The following is a 7,071-nucleotide window of genomic DNA, read 5'->3' as shown; positions in this document are numbered from 1 at the left end:
AGGGCCTCTCGAAGAACTCTCCTCTTCCCCTCTATGACCTCGTCAATCTGGCGGCAGTAGTGAGCTCGAATGTCCTCTTGCTCGCGCGCAAGCTCGTATTCTCTTATCCGACGTTGATTACGGGCGAACAACGATTCTGGGCTCGGAGATTTTTGCTCATAAGGGAGTGCCAGCAACGACCCCCACCGTCTTTCCAGATTCTGTGACATCTAGTGAGAAAGAAAAAATGGTGAGGGCCATGCATGCAAGAGTTCCGAGCTCGAACTTACGAGCTCGGGGTTTAGGAGCGAAACAAGCTAAATATCAAGACCCTTATTGAAGAGTCAGGGCGTGCGTTCCACGAAAAAGAAAGGAGCGTGGATAATTTTTTTAAAATCCCGAAAATCAAGGGAAAATAAAGTGGCGGTTAACCAGGAAAGGCAACCTTGGGTTTCGTGCATTTATCAAGGCCCATGTTTTTTACCCGAAAACTTAGTGTACAAGAAACGTCGCCTAAAAATTTCAAAACCCAGAAAATAGGAACCTCACTCAAATACGAAAGCCAGGTATAAACCAGTGATGTAAATCCAGTACGGAAGTCTAAAAAGCATAAGAGCCTATCGGATCAAAACCTCTTATCGTATTATGCTAAGGATGTAAACTAGTATATACACGTACACAGCAAGAACGGTTTGAATAAAAACTGACAAAATGGGAAACAAAGATTGCTAACTTACACAATAATGGCGATTGTAGAGAGATTGTCGATTGAAGAAGAGGTTGCAAATAAGAACTCACGAAATCGAACAGACCAGGGGTTCTTTGTTTCTTTGGCCGAGAAAACATGCACAGAATGGAAATTTTATGAGGATGTCTCTGGTTTCTTTTTTCTCCTTTTCTTACTTTTGGTAAGCGAAGGTAAAAATGAAGATGAAGAATGGGGTCTCGTATATATAGATGGAAAAAGGGGGATTATTCAGGGGCGTTGAATGAAATCCTTGCTAGATCGGACGGATGGGAATCAATGACAAGATGGCGCCGAAAAGGTGGCAGACGGATGATCGTGGGCATGTTTCCAAGGTACTCAAGTACCAAAAATGAGCAATACCCAGCTGACGCGTGTCCATTTTCAAAAGTGTGGTGGTACAGTTCTCAAAGAAAGTAGTTCAAAAGTTTCCTTCTCTTAGGATTCGAACAAATACTTTTGAGGGGGCAAGATGTTACGCCCAGATTTCGAGCTATGTTAAATATGACCTCGAAAGTTGGATTCGTAAATAAGTGGACTCATAAGGTTGGAAACATGCTCCAGGATCGAATGTCGAGCCTACAGGACATAGACGACCTCGAGTATGGTGACCTCGAAGTATTCATGATCTCGAAAGATAGCTCCGGGGACGCTCTCATCTTCAAGGAGGATCTCGGATCAGGGGTCCCGAGCTCGACGCACATACAATCTCGAAAGCCATGTGGCCTCGGGAGATGTTTTTAGCTCGACAGATGACGGGAAACCTGGGAAGCTAAAGCCTTAGAGATACGCGATAACCACCTTGAATATCTACAAGTGTTATAAATACGAGATGTAATCCTCATTTATTATTGTAAATCCCCTAGAATCGTGGGATATTATTTGGTCAGTTATACGTCTCCTGATCTTCAGGGGACATTTCCTTTTATATCTAATTATAGGCATTTAAAGCCATTTATTTTATTTATACAAAAAGAGTAACTACCCAAAGTATGTGGGATAGTATTCTGCAGCCTTCTCTATAAATAGAGAAGCCATGCACCATTGTAAAGGACCGAAATTCTGATCCTTGAGAGCAAACTCTGGAGAATTCATTCTTGAAGAATTCCTAGAGATAATCTTGAGTTTAATAACAAAGACTCGTGGACTAGGCAGATTTAACTGCTGAACCACGTAAAAATCGTGTGTTTACATTGTTTTATTTCAATTGGCCATTATCAACTATTGTTTATGTGCTCTTCTTTCACTGTTTGACGAAAAACGGCGTCAACAATAATCATATTATATAAAGCACCTTTTCGGAGATATCTTTCCACATCAATAATCCGAATCTAGATTATTTGTATCATTATGATACTTAGTAAACTGTACTTACAACTCCAATTAAAGAATTCCATAACTTTAATTTGTTGTTGTTGACTATTTTTATTCATTCATGTGATCTTAATTCTCTCGTACTAATACAAGATCACATCCTCAATAATGAATATGGAATTTTTCTGATATTTACAAAATTATTCAAACAATAATTTAACAATCCAAATATGACAATAATAATAAACCATCGTATTTATTTATTCACAGAAAAAACATATGTCTTTACATGCTTTTAGGACACACTCCTAACAGTGGATAGTGTTTAAAGTTAAAAGAAATTAACATGAAGAAATTATATTATTGTTTTTACTCGTGAGTGCTCTAATTTATTTTTGGACATTTAATAAAAAATTGTTTCAAACACATGCACAATTGCCAAATCAAATAAATTGGTGCAATCGTGAACTGGCCTAAAATTACTTCATTTTCATAAAAAGAAACTATGCATATATATAGGGAAATATCACATATTATGCATACTAAAGCCCTCTAATTATTATATATGTTCTCATAATTATCTATCCCCAAAATAAATCATTTTGTAATTATTGGACCCAATTGCCCCTCTCATTAACATCCTCCATTTCTCTCTCTAAAACTATTTATCAAACTCACTCCACCCATCTCTCATTCTATTACATGATGGCACCACTACATCCACTTCCTCAAGGTGACAGAACACCATCAGTCCACGCTGACACCGTCATTAGCATCGTCCTTTCCATTGACGCCGCCAACATCCACCATTGACGCCGCCACTTTCACCACCATTGAAGCACCCCATCCAAGTTGTCTCTTCATTTTTTTAAAGTATTAATGATGAAAAATATAATCCAAAACATATACCAAAGAAAAGAATGACTAACAGTCATTTTCTTTATTTAAATATCATTACATACCACAATATGTAACATCATATGTTAAATAATTATAACACATGCATGGGCTTTGCTACATTTCCCTATTATTCTAATTGTGAATTTTAACCTTCACATCTTTGATGAATTGTTTAAGATTAGTCTCTAATGATCCATGAGTGTATAGGACATTCTCTAGGGTCTTCCTCACCTCCTTAATGTTCCTTTTAAATTCTTCACCTGATTTTCCACACATTAGATGGTTAATTTTCTCTGCAAACTTCATCTCTTTTTGTAATGATAGACTTATTATGTTGGTGATACTCACTAGTTTTCTATTAGTGAAATGATCAATAAATAATGGGACACCACACCATACACTCTCAAGTATAGAGTTCCATCCATAGTGAGTAACAAACCCTCCAATAGCTAGGTGCGAGATTACACCAATCTGATTGCACCACGTCAGTACCAGCCCCCTGTCTTTGATATGTTGTTGGTAACCGATGGGTAAGATATCTGGTTCATCAGAGCTCACGATGTCACGGCCCAAGCACTATGTAGTGGCAGATGTGTAATATCCACAATTTGGGTGGTCAACAGTCAAACTTTGACCCTTGTTGGAAAATAATGTTTATAAGTTATCATTTAATTTATACTATAAACTACAATAATCATAAGTCCAAAAATAAAAGAATAACTCCTATAATTATATTGAAAATAATAACAATAAAATTTAGATCACTCTCATCATATATACGTTTAAAAGTAATATTCCTACAGTTATGCGATCGCCAAATAGTTAATAAGTCACAAATAAAAAAAATATACTTAGCATCTGTAATTCCTCAAAACTAAATAATATAGCTCAATTCCAATTCATATACCTTAATAGAATCAAGGATAATTCCCAAGTCATACACATTTCCTTGAAGCCAAGAAATCTAGATTGGACTAAACTATAAAAAAAATTAAACGTCGGATTATCATCCATCCTGATATCCACTAGTCTTAATCAAGCACTTTCTAGAAGGGAGAAATAGATGGTGAGCTTATAAAGCCCAGTAGGAAAACATCTAATCACAAAGGACCCATAGTTTTAGTAAAAATCCGTCCATTGTTAGCTTTTTAAAATAAAAGATATCATCATGTGTAAACAAAAACAGAGAGACCACAAATAATCACAAGGAAAAAACTACATGTGCACATCACACCATCCACTAGATCCCTAGTTCTCGATACCCTTCATAGAAAACGACATCCTAAACTGGGTAGCCATGCCTGACAACCACCACAAGAGGTAGCTCAACTAACATCCAGTACACAGATACTAGGTCTTTACACCTACAGGTGGGTGAACACCTGACCTACCTATGATGACATGAAGACTATGTCGTGAAACAACAATATATACAAATTATGATCAATATGGCTCCCAACAATAGAACAAAATACAAACAAATATAATAACAAAAAAATATATTCCCTTTATTTTAGAAAATTGGACAGCATAACAGCTGCATATGAATTAAACCCAAAAGTCATAACGTGCATAGATAAGCATATAAAAATGTATTTGGCACTAAGTGCCCTCAGTTTAATCTAGAAAAGCATGCAGGTTAAGTTTTCAATTATTCAAACATTTTATAAATAAAAAATTGGAATATGTCTAATATTATTTGATACATATAAAACAAGTCCAATAATCAAGTTGAGTCCCTACCTCATTAGAATTATCAATTTGAGTCCAAAGTAACACTCCTAAGTTTAACGATGATCCTAGAGTGATTTAGTCCAATTTTAATATCACGTTTTTCCTACGTGTATCAAATGAGAAAATGATTATCATCGTTGCATTCCTTATTCAAAATTGTGTCTAACGACATATAATATGACTATATTTAAAATTTCAAGTTCTGAAACCTCACCCAAGCGGTGCACAGTGGCAGTTGGTGGCGGTAGTGAGCGATGCACCAAAAATGTCAATGAAGGTAGGCATGGCATATATCAAAATGACCCCCTCAATGAGTACATCACAGGTGTGCAACTCTATAGTCCAAATAGCCACCGATGTCATCGGAAAATGGCGAGTTGACCAAAATGACTTAGTGGGTTTTTTTCCTCTCTCCTTGCTGGTTCCAACAGTACCAACCATTCCCTGAGTGGTGGTCGGAGCTCGCTGAAAAATACAGTTAAAGTTTTGACAACGAAACTTTGACTGGCTTTTCTGAGTAGCTAGCGGTGAGTGAAGCTACGCTGCTTGGTGGCTAACTTCATCGGCAGCTACTAAACATTGTTGGGTGGCGTGTGGCAGCAGCTAGCGGCAGGAAGTCTCCATCCATGGTGGCTTCCATGCTGTCGAGGAGAAGGAAAAAGAGAAAAAGAAAAAGAAAGGAAGAAGAAGGTATTGGGGGAAGGAGATGAAAATTGACCAAAAGTTTTGAATAAAAAATAGTGGGACCCACAACTTAAAAGAAAAAAATATATAATATAAAAAATGTGGGTTTTATACACGATATCTGAACGAAGAACCCAGATAAAGCTCATTCCACTAAGTAAAAGTCCATAGGCTATTTCTTCTATGTCTTACTTTGTAATGTGAGCGTAACTCCAAAATGAGACGTATAAGACTGATCCATGAGACTTGGCGTCAAGCCATTTGGTACAGTCTGACTCGAACCACAGGTTTGTAGCCACAAGGCTCTTGGTGAACCCAAATAGAAAAATGGGTCCAATTGAGCATGTTGGTTGGTTGAGTTTTAGTGCTGAAAGTCTTTCAGATTCAAGCTCTTCCACAATGTTGATTATGATAAAGTTGGGACTTTTCACCTCTTCAAATTCTTTGAATATAATCTGGTGCTCTAGAGTTGATGTGTCCATAGCTTGAAGTTATGACATTAAGTCATTTGGTTCAATTGCCTTGACACCTGGTATGTAGTCAATAACATCATCTCAATTCTCTAATATATAATTTTAATCATTAAAAAAAAAATTATGTCATATACATACAATAAAAAAAGGGATATTTGTGGCCAAGCCCCTTATTCTTTTTAAGTTGACTCACCAACAACCCCAATAAAAAATTTTGACGGCAATACCCCCGACTGTTAGATTTTCTTGTAGAGAAGCCTTTTTGGTTGTTAAGTGCCAGCTATATCCATTAAATACCAGCAAAGACACACGTGTCCATATTATATTTGACCATTAGTTATTTAAAAATAATTTAAATATAACTTTATTTAACTAAAAAATAAAATAATAAAATAAAAATCTGAATTAATAAAACAAAAATTCAAATAAAATAAAATCAAACGCAAACATTTGATACACGAATCAAAAGAAAAGATCAAACTCTTACACGAACAAAATAAATTACACAAAAGATCTATCAAAGTCTTACACAATGAGAACTCATAGCCTTCAAACCCAAACCATATATGTTCCTCCCAGATTCAGACATCATAATGAAAAATTCAAAATCAAACCCATATATGGTGTCCTCCACATGTTCATCTTCTTCAACCAGACCTGCCTCCATCGCGATCTGTGGAGGGTAGCCAAGAAATTAGCATAAACCCAATAACCTAGGCAAAAATTAGCATAAAACCAATAGCCTAACACAAATTCAACCACAAACCCATTAAATCCAACTAATGCAAATCTTAGATTTGGCCAAGAACCATTAAACCCATTAAAGCATGTCTCACCTCGTCAAACATGAAAATCTGGTCGAGCTATTCTTGGTGCTAAACTTTGAAACCCATGTCTGTAGGGAATGGAACAAACTCCATGGATTGCCCAGCCGCCTCTGCTACCTCTGATAGCCATCTACAACCCTCGGCTTCGTTAAAGTTGAAGATAAAAGGGGTTGGCCCTCGTTATTTTGGTTTGGGGCCTTCGTCAAAGTTGAGGAAAAGCCTCCACTAACCATCTGCGAAGAACACCGAGTTCCAACTAATCGTTGGGTGGGGGTGATGATGACATTGTTGATGAATAGGATGAGGATGATGATGGGTGAGATGATGAAGATGAAGAAGAAGTTAGGTTGGTCTTCGACTAATCGTTTGGTTTCAAATAATAATTTGGGTTTTAAGTTTCAAAATTTTATTTTAT

The 7,071-nt window shown here is 36.6% G+C and overlaps 1 pseudogene; it reads right to left on the bottom strand.

Annotated features, from left to right (window-relative positions):
• Positions 1-2,785: 2,785 nt before the first annotated feature.
• On the bottom strand, positions 2,786-6,496 carry LOC133832814 (UDP-glycosyltransferase 86A1-like; annotated as a pseudogene).
• Positions 6,497-7,071: the final 575 nt, after the last annotated feature.

This window comes from Humulus lupulus, chromosome 4 (genome assembly GCF_963169125.1).
Source record: "Humulus lupulus chromosome 4, drHumLupu1.1, whole genome shotgun sequence".
Taxonomy (NCBI): Eukaryota; Viridiplantae; Streptophyta; class Magnoliopsida; order Rosales; family Cannabaceae; genus Humulus; species Humulus lupulus.
The sequence above is the reverse complement of the archived record's forward strand: the minus strand, read 5'-3'. Positions and strand labels throughout refer to the sequence as shown.